At 46.2% G+C, this 21,244-nt stretch overlaps 1 protein-coding gene across 6 annotated transcripts in view; it reads left to right on the top strand.

Annotated features, from left to right (window-relative positions):
• DCLK1 (doublecortin like kinase 1) overlaps window positions 1-21,244 on the top strand; it is a 373,078-nt gene that overhangs the window by 199,431 nt on the left and 152,403 nt on the right. The window lies entirely within an intron of this gene.

Genomic DNA, 21,244 nt, shown 5'->3' on the forward strand with positions numbered 1-21,244 from the left:
CCCTGGAGATGGGGATCATGGGCACATTAACTCCTGCCCTGATCTCCTGGACAAATGACTTAACTTCTCTGAGTCAGCGTCCAGTGGTAAAATGGAGACAAAAGTAGTACCTACCACAAAATATTGGCATGAGGATTAGATGAGGTGAAAACCATGTTGTAATGTAATGGACAAATATTGTTACTTGATGTTATTATTATTTAGGCTCTTCGAAACCCTCATCTCTTGATTAAAGTGGAACAGATCTGAGTTCTCTCTCTCTCTCTTTCTTTCTTTCATCACTTGCTTTGTTGCCCAGGGTGGATTGCAGTGTCTTGATCATGGCTCACAGTAGCCTCAACCTTCTGGGCTTAGGCAATCCTTCCATCTCAGCCTCCCAAGCAGCTGGGACTATAGGCGCATGCTGCCACGCCTGGCTAATTTTTTGTTTGTTTGTTTGTAGAGACAGGGTCTTGCTATGTTGCCCAAGCTGGTCTCGAATACCCGGGCTCAAGCACTCTCCCTGCCTCAGCCTCCCAAAGTGCTAGGACTACAGGCAGGAGCCACTGCACTTGGCAAATTTGAGATCTTTATTTTCAAATATTTAACAAACATTTTTCTGAATGATATGCTAGCGAATATGGGAGATGCTAACTTAGACAATGAAATATTTTGCTCACGGGAAAAGACCATTCATGGTTGGCAGCAACGCGTAGTAAGCTCAGATCAGAAAATGGTACAAGGGCAGTGTGGCAACCCAAAGAGGTCGCACTGTTGAGTAAAGTATGGTTCCTGAGAGGTTCTCTGACATTAAGATTTCTTCCCCTCTGGCCAAGAGACAGGTGTTATGGGAAACTCTTAGTCCTAGTTCTGGACCCTAAGCTTCATATACCAACTGCAGGTTTGGGTGAAACAGACAGGTCTTGAGGTTTCAAGCATGGAAGACACGGACAGAATCGTGCTACACAGCGTGAACTGCGCATGTGGTCACATTTGCTGCAGTGTCTGCTGGCTCTGTTCTCCGCAAAGCGGATAAGGAGTGTGTGTGTGTGTGTGTGTGTGTGTGTGTAATTAAAGTCTAGGTACACAAACCGATCAGCCAGCAAACAGATCAGAATGTCGAGAGCCATCCAAGATAAGAATAAAAATAAAGACAACAGCAAAACACAGAAGGTGGTTCATGATTTAAAGATAACACAGTGAATTTACTGCTAATCAAAATACATTGAAAATGGAAATAAGCAACCTAAAACATATTAAAATGGAGCAAGACTTTTTGTTAACCAATTCAGTAGCCCAAGAAATATATTTCTGTCAAACTAACTGATATCATTATTTTTCAAACACCCTTAAGATGCTCCTTCTTATTTCTTTTTAAACTTGCATAAGTTACTGATTGATTTCTTTATTTTTATTATGGAGATGTAAGGGACAAACCAGGATTAGCTGCAGAAGCAGCTGCGTGCAGGTGAAGTTTGGACCTCCAGCTGGCCCTCACTTCCCCTGGTTTAGGACCAGGTGCCCTTTGGGATGCTGCCTGCCCCCTCCTTTCCCCCCTTCCTCCCCTGGCAGTGTCCATCGACTGCTGATTCCTCCCTTGTGCTAATGGGGCTGATCCCCTGGGTGAGTTAATAGCTGGCATCGTTTCTGCAGGCTTGCCTTAACGTGACAAGAGTATTCGCATATTTTATATCGACTTTTAAATGCGCTATTGCTAATTATATAACTTCTCGTATTTGGTCTGTAGCCAGCAGTGGGTCTCTGTGTTTGAATATTTAGAGTGATGATAATTTTTCTTGCCTGACTACCTCTTCTTTGGCAGTTTGCAAGGAAGCATGGCATAGGAAGTGCATGGTGGCAGGGAACCTTGGAGAAGTTCTAATTAGTCTCCCTCTTGGCCACTCCTCTGTCCAATGACAAGGTGAGGACCAACCTATAGCAGATTAATTAATCTGTGAAGTTGCAAAGCAGAGAAACTTTGATTCTGATGTCACTTACTCACTTCTGGATTTCGGTGGTGCATTATTACTCAGCAGTAGCAGATGGTTCTCAATAGCAAATATTTTAGCCTTTAGGAGCTATATATTCTGTGGCACACCTACTCAGCTCTACTGTTGCTGTATGAAAGATAATAGGTAGACATGCAAGTGTAACTGTGTTCTAATAAAATGTTATTTATAAGAATAGGCAGAGAGTCAGATTTGATTTGCAGGCTGCCCAGCAGGTCGAGGCTACGGTGGCTGTGAGCATGCCATTGCACTCCAGCCTGGGCGACAGAGTGAAACTCCAACTCAAAAAAAAAAGACAACAGATTTGCTCCTACCTATCTCATATCAGAAACTCCAGACTTTCATCGGGCTCTGCAGTTTATATGGAGACCCAAAGAGGAACAGCAGCAGACATCAAGCATCTCTAAAGCAAAGAAACCATGGACATGCTGGAAGAATGGAGAAGCGTACTTTGGAGAGCGATGAGTGTTGGAGGCAGTTCAGCTCTGACACTTGAGTAAACAGTAGATGACTTGGTCATTGGCAACATAGGCTGCCATACCCATGTCCTTGTGAACTCTGTCAGACAGCCCCAGTTCCCAAGTACCCTCTCCTTTTGCTAGAACGGGGTCTAGTTTAGCATGTACGTTTGTTCTACTTTTTTTGAGTTGGAGTCTCACTCTGTCCCCCAGGCTGGAGTGAAGTAGTGCGCTGATAGCCACCACAGCCTCGACCTCCTGAGCTCAGGCAATCCTTCCCCCTCAGCCTTTACTTTTTTTTTTTTTAATCTCATTGTCTCATAGGTGCTCATTTCAAGATTGCCTGACTTTACTGGAGTATTCTTGAAGGCCAGGAAGACCCCCAGGGTCTCTTCTGTCCTATAGGGCATTCTTCACAGAATCGGCACCCGTTGAGGGCAGGTGTGAGACTTACCTCCAACACGTGGGTGCCTAGTCATCCAGAGATTGCAGCATAGAAAAGAGAGAGCATGGGGATTTTGTTACCACCACCAGTGCTGATAACGAAATATTATTGAACCTTAATATGGTGGATTGTGTGTGCTAGGCACTGAGCCTTCATTTGTCTATGTCATCTCTCATTTTCTGAAGCCAAGGGGGAGAGAGGCAGTTGGGTTTCAGAGGGGCAGCATGACCCCCCTCCCCGCAAGGTTGCATGGTGACTTTATGACAGAACTGCAGTATAAGCCCAGATCTGCCCACCTGGCATCACATTATCCTTGCCCTGGGACCGATGGTAGCTCTTGACGATTTTGAAATTGGCCAAGATATCCATAACATGCCTTTTAATTAAAAGAAAAGTCTAGCCTCTGTTTAATTGCTGTTGTTGTTGATTGTTCTTTTTGCTTCTGATGACAAAAGAGAACACAGAGACCTTCTGAAAGTTTACCTCACTACCCTTTTCCAGAATACAATTCCAGGCTGTGCTTCCTGCTTGCAGATGATGACTCACTGGTGAATCAGGGGCTGAGCCAGCGTGCGTCCTTTATGTCTAGTGCTACCAGCTTATCATTTGTCCTGTAGCCTCTCTACCCCCCACCGCTTCCCCCTCCCCCGAGCCTCCCAACACCCACAAGATTGGTTGTTTCCCCCTCCACAATGTTCCTCAGGCCCAGGGAAGCCCACCAAGCCCTGGCTGTCTTTCCAGTGACTCAGATGCCCTTTAAACAGCTCGGGGGGAAGGTAGTAAAATAGTTGAAGTTAATGGCTTTTTGGGCTATGTTCTGGAGTTCAGTTGGGAGTCTGAGCTCTTGTCCCAACCAGACTAGAGTATGACCTCAGGCAGGCCACTTAGCATCCCTCCCCTGAGTCCTGAGACCCTGATTTCTTTTCTTCTTTGTTTTACTTTTCTTTTTTTTTTTTAAGAGATGAGTTCACCCTGACTGGAGTACAGTAGGGCGACCATAACTCACTGCAGCCTTGAACTCCTGGGGACTCTGGTTTCTAAGATCCTATCAGCTGTTGTCATCTGGTTACATGTCTTCTTCTTTTTTTTTTTGAGTTGGAGTCTCACCCTGTTGCCCAGGCTGGAATGCGATGGCATGCTCATGGCCACCACAGCCTCAACCTACTGGGTTTAGGTGATCCTTCCACCTCAGCCTTCCAAGGAACTGGAACTACAGGCGCACACTACCACGCCCAGCTTATTTATTGATTTATTGTAGAGACGAGGTCTCACCTAGATTGCCCAGCCTGGTCTCGAACCGCCGGGCTCAGGCAATCCTCTCGCCTTGGCCTCCCAAAGTGCTGGGATGACAGGCTGAACCACCGCGCCTAGCTACATATCTTCTTCTTTATCTTGGTGCAGAACCCTAGAACATGGTCCCAGGTGTCTTTCCTACTTGAGCTCTCTTCCAGTGTTTCATTGGTTGCTGGAGTTTCTGATTGACTCGTAGTAGTTACTCCAGTTTGTTAAGATGTGCCGCGTAGAAGTACTTTCAGGGACCAAGAAAAGGTGACCAGGGTCTTCATTTCTGGAATCCCAGTCTTTGAGCCCTCTTCTAGTGCTTTGCTCTCATGAGGCAGCTCTCCGGGGCTCTGATTCTTCAGGCCTAAAGCTAATGGGTGCCCTGAAACAGGCTTTGAGTGGCAGTGGGCTTTGAGGTCAGACATGTTTTAGCACTAGTCGGGCCGCTTGAAGCTGTGCAACTTTGGGGAAGTGTCCAACAGCTTAGATCCCATTTCTTCATAGGGTTATTGTGAGGACTTGAAAACGATAACATGTATGAGGAGTTTGGTAGGATGCCCGATGAATGTGGATGCCTTTCCACCTCCCTCTATTACCCATCCAGTGCTAAAATTCTGTGCTGTGTTAATGATAATGGAGACCGGGAATGGTGCCTCATGCCTGTAATCCTGATACTTTTAGAGACTGAGGTGGGAGGATCCTCGAGCCTTGGCATTCAAGACCAGCCTGGGCAACATAGAAAGACTCCATCACTAAAGAAGTAAAAATAAAAATTTGCCCAGCATGGTGGCACACACCTATAGTCCCAGCTATTTGAAGGCTGAGGCAGGAGGATGACTTAAACCCAGGATTCCAAGGCTTCAGTGAGTTGTGACCACACCACTGCACTCCAGCTTAAGGTACAGAGTGAGACCCCATCGTAATATTAATAATAATAATAATGGAAAACATGAAGTTTCATGGGGTTTTTTGTTTGTTTGTTTTGTTTTTTTTGAGTCGTAGTATCACTCTGTCGCCCAGACTGGAGTGCAGTGGCACACTCTGGGGCACCGCAGCCTCGACCTGCTGGGCTCTGGTGATCCTTCCGCCTCAGCCTTCCAAGTAGCTGGAACCACAGTCATGCACTATCATGCCCGGCTAATTTTTTTGATTCATTGTACAGACGAGGTCTCACCAAGTTTCCCAGGCTGGTCTTGAACCTGCCGGCTCAGGTAATCCACTCGCCTCGACCTCCCAAAGTGCTGGGATTACAGGCTGAGCCAGCGAGCCCAGCCATGTATTTATTGATCATTTGCTGCATAGTCAACTCTGAGCTTGCCATGCAGAGAGTATGGGTGATATGGTTTCTCTCCCCAAGGAGTTCATGGGTGTTGAGGACAGGGAAGATAGTAAGTAGAAGATACCTGAAACAAGGTATCATCGCCCCCAAAGATACTGGGTACCAACTGTATGCAAAGCTGTGAAATTATACTATCTATGTTTACTCTTTAAAATGTGATTTATTGGGCCAGGCATGGTGGCTCACACCTATAATCCCAGCACTTTGGGAGGCTGAGGTGAGAGGATTGCCTGAGCCCGCAGGTTCGAGACCAGCCTGGGCAACTTGGCAAGACCTCATCTCTACAATAAATAAAAAAATTAGCCAGGCATGGTGGTGTGTGCCTGTAGTGCCAGCTACTTGGAAGACTGAGGAGGAAGGATCGCCTGAGCCTAACTGGTCAAGGCTGTGATGGCCGGGAGTGTGCCACTGCCCTCCAGCCCAGGTGACAGAATGAGACTCCAACTCAAAAAATAAATAAAATGTGGTTTATTTTTTGTCACCTTCTCATAATGATCTTAAGAGAAAGTTTGAAAGTGAGGCATGATTCAGTCAAGACATAGCTAAAACAAGCAAAAGACCCCCTAGCTGTATGTTGCAAGGCTAGGTCAGGGTTCCCAGCCTTGATCAACTTTTTTGAGGGATGGACCTTATCTTCATCAGCATATGTGCACTCAGGGTAGTGGGCACTATATTTCTTTACCTGTAGTCACCAACCCCACCAGTGTGTTTTGCTAAATGTTTCCCTGTCCCTCTCTCATACCCAGAGTTACTGCAGGAGACTCCTTAGTGATCTTCATTTCTCTCTTCATTCAGTCAACAGATATTTATTGAGTACTCACTCTAGCCGGGTGCTGTTCTGGGTGCTGCTACCATGTTATATAAGACGGACCTGGTCCTTGCCTCATGGACCTTGAGATCTAGTGTGAGATACAGACCTTTGATGAATAGTGATAGGAATGGTGTGTATTACGAAAAAGGACGCACGTGGGACTGAGAGACCATGCGTTGTGGATCTGAGTTTTAGGAAAGGCTTTTCTGAAGAAGTTGGATTAACTCTGAGACCCGAAGGAGTAGTCAATGTCAGCCAGGCGCCCAAAGTGGGATGGACGGGTCCATGGGTGTGGGGGGTAGGGGTGGCGGGTTGTTGCCAGGTAGGTGGGATGAGAGAAGAGTGATTTCAGGTCAAGAGAACCCAAGCTGGGAGACCAGAGAGTTGAGGACCTGAAGGAAAGCCAGCGTGACTGGGGTGGAAGGAGGGAGAGAAAAGGTGGCAGGAAGCATGACTGGGGCCAGGCAGGGGTAAGCCTTTTCCAATTGTTTGGAGGATTTGGGGTCACCCGAGAACAATAGGATGTGATCCCAGCAGGGTATGGTGAGGTCAGAGATGCATCTTATTTACTTATTATTATCATTATTATTATTTTTTTGAATTCAGGTTTCACTCTGTCACCCAGGCTGGAGTACAGCAGCATGATCATGGCTCACCACAGCCTCAACCTCCTGGGCTCAGGCAATCCTCCTGCCTCAGTCTCCCAAGCAGCTGGGACTATGGGCACACACCACCACACCAGCTAATTTTTTAAATTTTTTGTAGAGATGAGGTCTTGCTGTGTTACCAGGACTAGTTTCGAACTCCCAGCATCAAACAATCCTCCCTCCTCAGCCTCCCAAAGTGTTGGGGTTACAGGTGTGAGCCACCATGCCCAGCCCAAGCCACATTTTTAAAAGATCTCTCTGGAAGCAGAGTTGAAAGTGGCTCAAGGAACTCAAGAGTAAACATGGAGTGACCAGATAGGTGGCATCAAAATAGTCATTGCAGAGTGATGGAGACCTGCCTTGGATTGTTGGCAACGGGAAAAGGGGGCAGGGGACAGAATTAGGAAACAATGAAAGACAGAAATGAGTAGTCATGGCGACTCACAGAATGTAGGTGAGGTTCGACGGGCGGTTTCTTACTGGGGGCTTTGCTGGGTGGTAGTGATGCTCCCTGCTAGGGAGGACAGGTGCGAAGAAGAAGCACTCAGCTGTGTAGTTGGGGAGAGGGAGGTATCGGTCGAGACACCCCCAGACCGGATGTCTTCCCTCCAACCACCTCCCATCCAGACTCCTTCTCCACACAGCCAGATACTAATTGCCCTCACCTCCTAGCTTAGGAAATTTCCAGTGAATCGATGTGTGTTGAATCAAGGTCACCCTCTGATATAGTCTGGATGTTTGTCTCCTCCACATCTCGTGTTGACATGAGACCCCCAGTATTGGAGGTAGGAGGAGTTTGGGTCATGGGGTGGATCCCTCATGAATGACCAGGTGCCCTCCTGGTAGTGAGTGAGTTCTCGCTCATTTAGGTAACGTGAGAGCTGGTGGATAAAGAGCCTGCCACCTCCCGCCTCTCTCTCGCTATGTGACACGCCTGCTCCCCCTTTGCCTCCCATGATTGTAAGCTTTCTGGGACCTCCACCAGATGCAGAGGCTGGTGCCATCCTTCTTGTACAACCTGGGGAACCATGAGCTAAGGAAACCTCTTTTCTTGATAAATGACCCAGCCTCAGGTGTCCCTATAAGGCAACATGAAATGGACTGGTACATCCCTCCCGGGTTTCAACCTTGTCCCTCATCAGCTACTTCTGTAAAGACCTCTGGTTTCCTCTCCAACCCCATGCATCTCCCCAACTTTGCTCCAGTTTCCTTCAATTCCTGCTTCAGGCCTCCCTGAAGAGCGCTCTTACCGACTGCCCCAACCTGTCTCTGCTAAGCTTACATTTTTGCTATGCATTGTATGCATGGAACAGACTCTTAGCATTCCCGTTGCCTTCTCCTTTTATGTACGCTGCCTCTCAAATTCACTGAGAAAATCCAAATCAGATATTGGCACCTACTTCATGGTTGGTCCCTTCTGCCGTGCTCTGTGCACAGCTAGGCTCCATACATGTCGGTGCAGGGACCCATGTGGGGCAAGTCTGAAGAGTGACAGATGAGACAGTTGAGCTTGGAAGGGCTGAAGAGAGATAGACAGGTGTGGCTAAGGTTGCCCCTATGGATGCAGAGAGGTCCACACACGTCCCTGTCCTAGGACAGAGGGTTCTCATTTATTTGGTTTATAATAGCTGGGGGGAAGCACTGGGAAGTTGGAAACAGAAGAATGACACGTAAATGCAGTCATTTTTCTTTCTTCCTTTTTTATTTTTGAGGCAGGGTCACAATCTGCTGCCCAGGCTGGATTGCAGTGGCACAATCATGGCTCACTGCGACCTCGATCTTCTGGGCTACTTTTATTATTATTATTATTATTATTATTATTATTATTGAGACAAGATTTCTCTATGATGCCCAGGCTGGTCTCGAATTCCTGGGCTCAAGTGATCTACCTGCCTCCCAAAGTGCTGAGATCACAGGCGTGAGTCACCATACCCAGTCCCAGAAGGCAGTCATTTAAAAATCGAATAGGGATAGGCTTCAAGGGGAATGTCGCTGCTGATGGGTGAACTCATTTTGTTTCCCAGGCTGTGTGCAGAGCACTTTAAATGGGTCAGTTGATGCTTGCAGGCAGTCTCTGGGAGAGCTACTGTCACCTTCCTCATTGTAAGAGGAGGAACTTGAGGTCTCCACCCAGAATCCTAGCTACTCGGGAGGCTGAGATGGGAGGACGACTTGAGTCCAGGAGCTCAAGACTGCGATGAGCTATGATTGCACCACTGCACTCCAGCCTGGGTGACAGAAAGAGATGCTGTCTCTAACATTCCATTGGTGAAGCCAAGTTGCAAGTCCAACCTGCCTAACCATTATGCTATAGTGGGAAAACAGGGAAAAGGGTGTCCAGGATGGTGCTAGGTACCTTCACAGGGGTTCAGGAATCCTTGGGCTTCTAAGAGCCTCAGAGTCTGCAGTCAAAGGACAAGCTCCCTCCTTCACCAGAGTAGCCACTGGCATCTGTCTGTTTGGGTTCTGCATAAAATTTGAAGACGTGGGCCGGGCTCAGTGGCTCAGCCTGTCTTCTCAGCACTTGGGAGGCCGAGGCGAGTGGATTGCCTGAGCCCACAGGTTCGAGACCATCCCAGGCAACTTGGCAAGACCTCGTCTCTACAATAAAATCAAAAACTAGCCGGGTGTGGTAGTGCACGCCTGTAGTTCCAGCTACTTGGAGGCTGGAGTGGAAGGATCGCCGGAGCCCAGCAGGTGGACGCTGGGGTGGTCATAAGTGTGCCGCTGCACTCCAGCCTGGGCAACAGAGTGAGACTCTCACTCAAAAATAATAATAATAATAAAATAAGATAAAATTTGAAGAAACAATCCCCTGCTTAAAAGGAGTCTTAAAACCACTGGATCCAAGAGTTTTGGTTACCTGGTTTGTCGAAGATGCTGTAGAACTCCTGCCAAATACGGCGTTAGATGCTGCAAGCTTGAAGTCTTCTCAGGGCACAGGAAGGATTGTTGTTCCCCAAAAATGAATCTACTAGCTCCAGACTGAAGAAAATTCACTTTTTGGCCAGATCCAGGCCTCACACCTATAAACCTAACACTTTGGGAGGCTAAGAAGCGAGGATTGCTTGAGGCCAGGTATTGAAGACCAGCCTGGGCAACATAGCGAGACCACATATGTACAAAAAGTTTTTTTAAATATCATCATACTACGAGAAAGGGATTAGCAGTGGGACACTGCCGTGGGCAGTGGGGAGGTAAGGGGTACAACATCATAAGGGTGCCTGACCCTAATGCAGGTGAAGTGAGGTCCAACGAGAGGCCCAAAACTTTACTTGTACCTAAACCACTTATGTACGCAAACCTGACTTGTACCCCACAACTTTAAAATAAAATTAAATTTGGCTGGGCTTGGTGACTCAGCCTGTCATCCCAGCACTTTGGGGAGGACGAGGCGAGTGGATTGCCTGAGCACACAGGTTCGAGACAAACCCGGGCAGTTTGACGAGACCTCCCCTCTACGAGAAGTCAAAAATTGGTCGGGCGTGGTAGCGCGTGCCTGTCGTTCTGTCTACTTGGAAGGCTGAGACAGAAGGATCGCTGGAACCCAGTGGGTCCATGCTGGGATGGCTGTGAGTGTGCCACTGCACTCTAGCCTGGGCAACAAGGTGAGACTCCAACTCAAAATCAAATTAAATTGAGTTTTTAAAAAAATCAGCTGAGCATGGTGGCACACACCTGTAGGCCTAACTAAGTAGTTAGAGGCTGGCGCAGGAGGATAGCTTGACTCCAGGAGTTTGAGGCTGCAGGGAGCTATGATCACACTACTGCACTCCAGCCTAGGTGACAGAAAGAGGTGCTGTCTCTAAAAACAGAGGGAAGAAAATGCACTTTTAAAACTTAATCAGCACCAAACTTGTTTTGAAACTCTTGGGAAAAAGATTTCTATTTGGTCCTTTATCAGATTATAAGTCAGCTAACTAAATGGGAGCCCTTGTGTTATATGCTTTCACCATTTTCAGAATACTTTCTTCAGTGTCTTCACTTGAGCCTTACCTGTGAGATAGGTAAGGCTCATTACTAGTGTCTTTTTTTTTTTTTTTTTTTGAGTTGGAGTCTCAGTCCGTCGCCCAGGCTAGAGTGCAGTGGCAAGCTCACGGCCACCCCAGCATCTACCTATTGGGTGCTGGCCAGATCCGATCCTTCCGCCTCAGCCTTCCAAGTAGCTGGAACCACAGGCACGCACTAGTACCCATTTTACCATGCCAGGAATACTCAGGAAGCTAGAGGATTTGCGGGGGCCACTGCCTGTCTTATTCACTGCTCTGTCTTCTGTGCCTAGCACACAGTAGTTGTTCAACAAAGGCTTGTTGAACAAATCGAATGACTGGACACACACATTAAGTGGCAGCGTTGGAATCTAAGACCATCAAAATCAGAGCTGGTTTTATAACCCCATTCTGCCTTGAAGATGGTGAGAGACCAGTCCACGGGAAGCCCCTACTGTAAGTGGGTGTAACTATGACATTGGAAACCAATGATCTTTTATCTACACTCTATCGACTGATGTTTGGAACACCTCCTAGAAAAATCTTCCCCACACAGCTCCTCACTCCTTCACATTTCAGATTTGAATCTTGGATGCAGTTTATAGAACAAAGTGTATCTTGATTTTGCGGGAAGAGCATATTTATCCAAATTTTATCATCTAAAGCATTTTAGAAAGAAAAATAGAAATGCCTGTATGCTATATGTGAGTCATAGGACGATCCATAGAATTGATTCATTCTTCTTTGTTTGTCGTTTGAAGTGATCACCTCTTAGTGTGCTTGCGAAGAACAAGCACACCCTTTGACTGTGACCGTGTTTAGAGAAGAGTGTAGCCGGTCAATGGTGGGTTTTGGACATGGTCTCTGTTTTCTCTCCTGTCTGGACTTCAAGGGTGTGAGTGGTGTTTGTCTGCCCTTGAGGGGCTGCCTAGTCCTCTGGAAGTCTTCCTCACTCCTGAAACGTGTGTCAAGCCAAGCGTGCAGCCTCCAGCCAGCGGGAGAAAGCCTCTCCCCACAGGAAGTGCTGTGCTGAGCTCTGCTGACGATATTTCCAGGGTAACTAACGATTTTCAAAATGCCACGTTACCATAGTGCTGGAAACATGTAGGTGGAGGTCATGCAGCTGGGATTCATATTCAGTGAGTCTCCAGGTTCTCAGCTTTCATTTTCTTTGGGTTTGCCATTTTTGCTTCATTTAGAACATGGCGAGGAGACAACTGGGTCTGCATGAGGCCTGGCTTGCTCTCTATTTTGCTTTTCCTCCTCCTTGTAGCCTTGTCCTCCACCTCCCGAGTTCCTGCCAGCTGTCCTGTTTAGAAGTGGGGCGGGATTGAAAGCTTCTACCTCTGGAGGGTGGATATGTCACAGGCCTCAATGACAGCCTGAGAAGCGTCTCTGACCCCAGGAAATGCCACCCGAGACCCCAATGATAGCAAACAACAGCCTGCCTCCACCCAGTGTAGTTGTTTTAGTTCTATGTAATTGTAGGGGAGGAAGAATGTCTCTTTCTTTCCCATCCTAGGTTCGTGACTGAGGCCCCTGTAACAAAAGACAAATCTGCTGGGCATGGTGGCTCACACCTATGATCCTGGCATTTTGGGAGGCCAAGGCAGGAGGATTGCTGGAGCCCAGAAGTTAAGAACCAGCATAGGTAGCATAGCAAGACCTCATCTCTACAAAATAAATAAATAAATAAATGAATAAATAAATAAATAAAAATTAGCAGGGCGTGGTGGCACGCACCTGTAGTCCCAACCACTTGGGAATGGAAAGATTGCCTGAGTCTAGGAGGTTGAAGCTGTATTGGGCTATGAGCACTCTAGCCTGGGCAGCAGAGTGAGTGAAACCTTGACTCCTCCTCCCCCCAAAAAGAGAAAAAGGAAAAATGAAGGAAAAACAAACAAACCAAAAGAAGAGAAAACTTACAAGTTTATTTAAAATATGTTTTACGTGACACGAGAGAGTCTTCATAAGGAAATGAAGACCCAGAGAAGCAGTTCAGCCTGAGTGTTTTTATGCTAGGCATGATGAAGGGTAGACAATCATGGAGATATGACAGAACACAAAAGGTACGAGTTAAGTGTAATAAACTAGGGGGGAACTTAGCAAGACCTGTCTGTTCAGAGTCCTCTCTGTGTCTCTGAGTTCTCAGAAATGAGGATGTTCTTTTCTTCCAGGTATAGGGAGGGTGCTTCTCCCGCAAGGTCTTTTCACCTGCTTCGGAGCAGGGGAGGAAAATCCTTCTGAGGTTTTATGACCTGCTGGAGGAGATAGAGGGAGAAAGTCGGAGGGACCTTTCTGCACATGCTGGTGCTCAAACACCTTCAACTTTCCAGGTGCCATATTTAGGACAGCATGTCCCGAACCCCATCACAATTTGATCCTTCCTTGGAGACGGGGAAAGATAAATATTCATCATCACACGTATAATATGTACAAGAGGGGAATCCAAAAAGTCCTGGAATTTATTTATAAAAAATTGCGTGTCTATTCTTGCATGTTTAAACTTCAGGCACCTTCAAAGTATTCTCTGTTTGATGCAGTAAACCTATCGAGATGCTTTTTCCACTGCTCAAAAAGAGTTTTTGAACACATCCATTTTGATGCCTTTTAGGGCTTCTGCCATGTTTTGTCTCACCTCTTCCACAGCAGCAAAACGTTTCCCTTTGAGAACTTTTTTTCATCCAGGGAAACAAACAAACAAAAAAGTCACCCGGGGCAAGATCAGGTAAATAGGGAAGTTGGGGCACAGGGGTCATGACGATTTTGGTCAAAAACTGCTGAACACTTAGTGGTGTGGGCAAGTGCACTCCTAAATCACCCATCATGGAATGGGAGTTGAACAATCTCCGACAAAAGACGTCACTGAAGCTGAACACAGGCTCCCACAACAAAGCTGGCTGGTACACTGAGGCCAATGGGTTCCTAGAACACGTACCCTGTGGGGGAAGCCTGGACCACAAGGGGCCTGTCCTCTAAAAAGATAATTCCGGGTTTTCTTGGGAGGGGCATTCTCCCCTCATATATATGTGTGTTTGCATGTGTGTGTGTTTATACGTTATATTATATTTTTACGTTTTCTATTTTGACCTACTAGGGAAAGGATACCCAGAGAGACATAGAGGTGATGCCAGGTAGGGTGCCTTGCAAAACCCGTGGATTCTTTGGCTCTTTTCTAAAATGAATTTTAGAGTGGTACAGTTTTAAAACAAAGTTTATTGGCGAGAAAAAAGAGAAGGAGGAAAGAGGAAGATTCACGGCAGAAAGACCCGCCATGGGCAACCCTAACCCTTCAGCTCCAAACAAGATATAGCTACCTAGTTATGGATATGCTAATGATGGTGTCCAGGTAACCATGGCTCCAGAGAGATTGACATCTCTGGGCTCTTGATGGGAGGAGATAAGGGGAGGCGTCTTTTCCTGACCACTTAGTTTCCCCCAGGAGACCTGCCAGACGTTTCCAATTCACAAATAGCTTAGCTAAAAGGTGGTCTTATTATAATTTCTATGGCTTTGGATACTTAAGGGTGGTCTTTGGCCTTCTACTTCAGACAAGGAACCTGAAAGATTCTTAGAGATTGTGATGCTAAACCATGAATTGAAAGGTTGGGACTGGGTGCCATGGCTCAAGCCTGTAATCCCAGCACTTTAGGAGGCTGAGGTGAGAGGATTGCCTGAGCCCACATGTTCGAGACCAGCCCGGGCACCCGGGCAACTTGGCGAGACCTCATCTCTACAATACATACATACATACATACATACATACATACATACATACATACATAAGCCGGGCATGGTAGCACGCCCTGTGGTTCTGGCTACTTGGAAGGCTGAGGCAGAAGTATCACCGGAGCCCAGCAATTCCTGGCTGTGGTGGCCATGAACCTGCCACTGCACTCCAGCCTGGGTGACGGAGTGAGACTCCAACTCAAAAAAAAAAAAAGAAAGAAAGAAAGGTTGTACTCTCCTTTTCTTGCCTCTGATGGAGTTTTCTTTTGCAGAAGAGGTGGAGTAGGATGCCAACTTGGCCCACAGTAAAATATAATTTTTAAAATGTCTGAGAGACCTGGGCTTGGTGGCTCAGCCTGTCATCTCAGCACTTTGGGAGGCCGAGGCAAGTGGATTGCCTGAACCTGCGGGTTAGAGAACCGCCCGGGCAACTTGGTGAGACCTTCTCTTACAATAAATTAAAAAAAAATTAGCTGGGCATGGTAGCACACACCTGTAGTTCCGGCTACTTGGAAGGCTGGGGCGGAAGGCTCACTGGAGCCCAGCAGGTCGAGGCTGTGGGGGCCGAGAGCATGCCACTGCACTCCAGTTTGGACAACAGAGTGAGACCACCTCAAACAAAAAAAATTAGTTAATTAAAATATCTAAGAGAGAGTCCTCTGCAGGTAGGACAAGGACTCCCTGGGTCTCCTGTTTCTACCACCTTTGATCACTTCTCACTTGATGTCCCCAAGCCTCAGTTTCCCCTCAGAAACTGAAGATCCACACATCATTGTTAGGTACGGCAGGGACAGGGTGAGGGTGGAGAGGCGAGGGGAGGCGCGCAGCACTGCCGGGGCTGGCAAGTTGGAGGTGTGCGCCGGCAACCCAGAGATTCGAGTAAATGCAAAGAATTACAACACACAAAAAGGTTAAGAAAGAAAAGCTTATTTAAAAGTAAATTAGAGAGAGAGAGAGAAAGAAGAGAGAAAATTCACCTCCCCAAGGTGAGGGAGGGGGACCAAAGCCAGGAAGCATGGCTACAGTCATGGCTCAAAGAGCACATGGCCACACCAGACTCTAGCAAGGCAATGGCCCCTGGTTGCTTGTGGTTGTGTCCTTTTAACCATTCCCCTAGACAGGGAAGATCATTAAGGTGATTGGGTGGTGGTCTGCTTCCATGTCATCACAAAGGGGCAGACAAGTGCAGGTACTAATGATGTCAGGTGATGGACAGCAGGCAGATGGGTGGGTTAGTCGCACGATTGCTGCCATGTCGGGGCTTCTTTGTGTCACGTAGGTTAGCCCTGGTAGGGAGTGATTCCTGCAAGAGACTTGTTAGACATTTGCAATTCACAAATTCCTTGACCAAAGGTGGGCTGGTCGTTTGGGCTGTCCTGATCCTGTATCTGAAGGAGATTTTGCACGTGACTGCTGTGACTTCCTTATCAACCACCTGTGGATGTCTTGGAGAACCTGTGACACAGAGACCCATTAATGTTCTCCCACATTATCATAGCCCCTAGAGAAGGGCGTGACAAGGTTTCTAATTCTCCTGCACCTTCCCAAACAATATTCCTTAGACCTAATGGAGGATGTACCTCCCCTTATCTACTAGGCATTCCCAATAGGTAACTTTAGGGATCCTTGGCTTCCCTGTAGACAGTGCCCAATTTATTGGAAGATCGAATTCCCACCTGCTCTCCCTCTGAGTGGTCATAACTTTTGTAATTACAAGTTTCATGACTTTTACAATCCTTGCCCAATGTATGATATCTTAGACTGTAAATTCCCTTTTCTCTAGGCAAGCTTGATTGACACTATGAGATACCTGGCACCAGGAAGTCTGTTCCTAAAAAGACAAAGTTGGTAAAGTTAATTATACCTACAGTGTGCATTTCTCCAAAAGCATAGCTTCTATTTTCTCATCATTGTGTCAGGGTTTAAGAACAAGATGAAAAATGGCTTCCCACTCTCAGTCTGTCCTTTCAATCACAACCACATTTTTCTGGACCTCGTATAGTGCCTGGTGCAGAGCAGTCTTAGGAGTTCAGAGATGACGAGGCAGCTTTGGCTTCCCACGTGGCCCAGAAGGTGGAAGGGATCCACAGGGGCACCCCGCAGTCTCCTTTTATAGAGGGAACCAGAGACCAGGACAGGCAGTATCTGGCCACCCCTATCCCACCTGCAGAGGAGGGACTGGACTCATGCAGCTACAAGCCAAGGAATGCCAAAGGGTGCTAGGAAGAAACAAAGACACATCTTCCCCTAGAGCCTTCAGAAAGCAGATGCTCCTGCTGAGAACTTGACTTTGGACTTGGAGCTTCCAGAACTGGAGGACCACATGACAAGGAACTGAGGAAGGGCTCCAGCCAGGGTGGAGCTGAATCTGCCAGCAGCCCCATGAATAAGCTTGGAAGCAGATCTCTATGCCTACCTCCAGTTGAGCCCTGGAATGACTGCGGCCACCTGAGTGGCACCACAGGAGACCCAGAAGCAGAGGATATGCTAAAGAATTTTCACCTATAGAAACTGAAATAATGTGTTAAGTCACACAAAACATATATAAACAAATAAGACATAAATAAAAATGTCTGGATGCTTCCTAAAATCTACCTATGGGAAATATATCTACCTTTGTCTAACCTGTGCTAGCTACCCTGCCTCCGAGGGAGAGAAAGAGGAAGGAGAAGAAACAGGGAAGTACAACCCCCAAAGAAGAGGAGAAAGTGAGAAAAAGAATGAAGGGGAGGATGGAAGCTGAGATGTCCTGAGGCAGGGTTGGCTTTTCAGGGAAGGAAACCATGCTAAGGGAAAGAAGATGGGCACAGCCAGCAGAGGAGGGAGAGGCAGAGAGGGGACTTCAGGAAATTCCCCTGGGGGCTAACCCACTGCACTCCTCGTATCTATTGCGTTGGGGCCCCGGGTTGCAGAGTTGTGGGATTTCAAATGCTCATTCGTGGCTGAGCCAGTAATCCCAGCACTTTGGGAGGTTGAAGCAGGAGGATTGCTTGAGCCCAGGAGTTCAAGACCAGCCTGGGCAACATAGTGAGACCTTGTCTCTACAAAAATTCAAAATATTAGCCAGACATGGTGGCATGAGCCTGTAGTCTTGATACAGAGACCTGCAAATGCTAAGTCCATCCACATTGCCACAGCCCCTAGAGAAGAGCATGGCAAGGGTTCAGGCCCTCCTGCACATTCCTGACCGCATGACTGAGAGTCCCCTTGTCTTCTTTCTATGCACTCCCAGTAAGTAGCTTCAGGAGATCCTTGACTTCCCTGCAGACCATGCCCAAAGATATAAATCGCTATTTGTTCTCTTTCTTGATAGCCATAGGTTTGGCCGGGCCCAGTGGCTCAGCCTGGAATCCCAGCACTTTGGGAAGCCTACAGAGTGGATTGTCTGAGCCAGCGGGTTCGAGACCAACTTGGGCAACTTGGCAAGACCTTGTCTCTACAATAAAATAAAAAATAGCCGGGAGTGGTAGCACGCATCTGTAGTTCTGGCTACTTGGAAGGCTGAGGTGGAAGGATCGCCGGAGCCCAGCAGGTCGACGCTGGGGTGGCCTTGAGCGTGCATGCCATAGCACTCCAGCCTGTGTGACAGAGTGAGACTCCAACTCAAAAAAAAAAAAATTAGTCGTGGGTTGCATAACTTTTCTAATGCATGATGCCTTAGGCCTTGTAAACTCCCTTTACTCTGAATGTCACTATCTAAATGTAAAATGCAGCTGTAACTTAAGTTCTATGCATCACTCTGCTGGTCACGTGGCTAATGTATAGGCACTGACAACTCTGGACTATAAAAGTGACCTGCGAGCCCTGAAGGGTGGGTAGAACCATTTTAGAAAGACCTTGAGTCCCGCTCTGTTCCCTGGACTCGATTCAGAAATAAACCTCTTTCTACCACTTCCCTGCCCCTTTCATTGATCAGCTATCAAGGGAGAGCAGCCAAGCATTACTAGGACCATAACAGCCTCAGCTACTCAAAAAACTGAGGTGGAAGGATCACCTGAGCCCATGAGGTAGAGGCTGTGATGAGCCGCGATTGTGCCACTGCACTCCAGGCAACAGAGTGAAACTCAAAAAAAAACAACAAAAAAAGTTCATTAGCACTTTGGTATCTGTATTCAAATGCAAAGGTTATTTACAGGGTTTGTTTGGTATAGGTGTTTTGGTTTTCTTTTGGCCATGGGATTCTTAGGGTTTTGCTCCCTGGCATTCTGGAAATTCCTGTGGGCTTCTCTGTAGGGGTCAGTTAATATACTAACTGGGACCGGAAAGTCCTTTTGGCATTGCTGGATGGACCCTCGTCCCTCAGAGCCTGAAGGCTAGATTTGGAGTAAGGACTGCGTTGACCTGAGGCCTCCTGGTGACTTCCATGCTTAAGATCACATTTTCTTGATTTGCTTGCTTTCTTGTCTTAAAACATTCTACCTTGCAAATGTGTGTGTCAGACCTGAAAGCTTGAATGAATTTTGAATAGAAGCTGCCTTGCTGTTTGGTTATAGCCTAGACAGGTTAGTGATCAGTCAAAAGAGAAGAAAAACAGTAATTAAACATTTCCATGAATGCGTAGGCTACCTACCTTTGAATAGCTTTCAGCCTTCTTTTTTTTTTTTTTCATTAATTCAAACCTTCAAAATTCAGCTTTGAATGGATAACCCCAGGAGTCAAAAGTAGAAAATACAAAGCAGTTTGGAGATTTCTCAAAAAAACCTAAAAATGGTTTTGACCCAGCAATCCCACTACTGGGTATTAATATATATACCCAAAGGAGCACAAGTTACTCTACCAAGTGACTTAGAAAATGCAAAGCAGTTTGGAGATTTCTCAAAAAACCTAAAAATGGTTTTGACCCAGCAATTCCACTACTGGTTATATTAATATATACCCAAAGGAGCACAAGTTACTCTACCTTCACGAGCTTGTTTATCTCAGCACTAACCACAATAGCAAAAACATGGAACCAACCCAGGTGCTCGTTAACGGGGAACTGGGTAAATAAATACAAATACACTGTGGAATACTATACAGCCATAAAAAAAGAACAAAATCATGTTCTTTGCAGCAACATGGATGCAGCCAGAAGCCATCATCCTGAGCAAATTATCACAGAAACAAGAACCGAATACCACATGTTCTCCCTAATAAGTGGGAGATAACCACTGTTTATACACAGGCACAAGGATGGAGACAGCAATCCCTGGGCACTCCTAAAGGGAGAGGGAGGGAAGGAGAGGGTAGGGGTTGAAAAACTCCCCACTGGGTTCCATGTTCGCCACCTGGGTGACAGGCTCAACAGAAGTCGAAGCCTCACTGTCACACAATATTCCTGTGTCACAAACCTGCTCGTGTACCCCTTGAATCTAAAAAAAAAATTTTAATTTATAACTTTATCAACTTTTTTGGCTGATAAAATCAAGGATGCTGTGGCTTAAAGAAACCCCGTCCCTGTTACGGTACTTACCACACAAGTTATTTTCTTCAGCACGATTTGTATTGTTGATCTAGATCTATTGAATTTCTTGTGGCTTGAAAAAAGAAAAAGGTTTTTCCATTTCTTCAGTCTGCAAAAGAGCCATATATTCTAGGGATTAACAAATTAATTGCTTCAAGTACTTGCTGTGATGCCAGCATACTTGAGCTTAATTTATTTTTGTTTTCTAATTCGCTGATAGCACTTAACTTTCTCTTGGGAAATCTGGGGTACATTTAGTAAAGATGCCAAATTAGAGTGCAATAATAAATGTTCCTTTTCAATATTTATTTGCTCTTTATTACCTCATAAAACAACTCTTTTTAATTTTATTTTATTTTAAGTTGAGTTGGGGTCTCATTCTGTCACCCAGGCTGGAGTGTGGTGGCACGATCATAGCTCACCGCAGCTTCCACCTCCTGAGTTCAGGCGATCCTCCAGCCTCAGCCTCCTGAGCAGCTGGAACTACAAGGTGCACCACCACGCTCGGATAATTTTTATTTATTTATTTACTTTTGTAGAGAGGAAGTTTTGCTGTTTTGCCGAGGCTGACCTATCAAAGCCACCACACCCAGCCATAAAACAGTTCTTACAATCATCAACTTTCTCTAATGATCTGTTTTTGGTCTTCAAGTAATCTTCTTCCTATTCATATTTGACTGAATTATGAGATTTACTATTTTCCAGACGTTAAACTAGATGCTAGTATTAGAATGATGAATAAGCTATGATCCTGCTTTCAAAACTTCTGTTTTGTTTTGTTTTTTGTGAAATGACTCATAACCAACCAAGAATTTGTCAGCCTCAGAAAATAATAGGTTAATTTCATTTCTTTTGTGTTAACAAAATTTTTCTAATACATCTTTTTATATCCTAAAAATTTCTAACTCTTTTCTGTATTGACTGGCATCACCATATATTGGAATTAAAATAAGCCTGGAATTTAAGAAAAATTCCTCATCTTCTTGGGTCAGTGCCATGATCAAGTGGACAGCCCCTTATTACCTCCCCATTGCAAGTTTAGTTTTAAACTGCCAAATTGTAGCCACTGCATTTTTTTCTTATATTGTGATTTCTGTAACTTCTGTTTTTCTAA

This window comes from Carlito syrichta, unplaced genomic scaffold (genome assembly GCF_000164805.1).
Source record: "Carlito syrichta isolate Samal-C Ts95f unplaced genomic scaffold, Tarsius_syrichta-2.0.1 Scaffold304601, whole genome shotgun sequence".
NCBI lineage: Eukaryota > Metazoa > Chordata > Mammalia > Primates > Tarsiidae > Carlito > Carlito syrichta.